Here is a 546-nt window from a genome sequence, read left to right on the forward strand (position 1 = left end):
GGCAGATTGCAAAAACTACCACACGCATGTAGGGCCGTCAGATCCGATCGCCCGCACCCACCCCGCCCTCCCGATTTCCTTCCTTCTTTAGTTTTCCCGCACGTCCTCACGATTTTTTCGTGCGCACTCGCAGGTTCCTTCCTAATTTTCGTAGTCGTCAGTTATGGCCCCACACGCGTTCCTGATTTTCAGGGCAAAAATAATGCTTGCATTGGGATTTGATCTCTGGTCTGCAGGCAATCAACAAAGGGAGTTGACCACCTCACCTACAACTCATTGTTGAACAAGATAAGGAAAATACGGTTTTTGACATGTTTTGCCTTTAATATGATAACACAGAAAAATCTTTTTATTTCACCTATCAAACCTGGCACATAAACTTTTCCCGTTGTAAATTCTTCATCACCACCACGATAACTAACGCACCACCAACATGATAACTTTTGTATGCCACACGTTACATTATGTGTAAGTGGCATGGCCATATAAGCACCGGAGTCGTGATAACTTTGCTGAAAGCATCGTGGTAACTTTGATCATTGGGAA

The sequence above is a fragment of the Triticum dicoccoides genome, chromosome 3A, assembly GCF_002162155.2.
Source record: "Triticum dicoccoides isolate Atlit2015 ecotype Zavitan chromosome 3A, WEW_v2.0, whole genome shotgun sequence".
Taxonomy (NCBI): Eukaryota; Viridiplantae; Streptophyta; class Magnoliopsida; order Poales; family Poaceae; genus Triticum; species Triticum dicoccoides.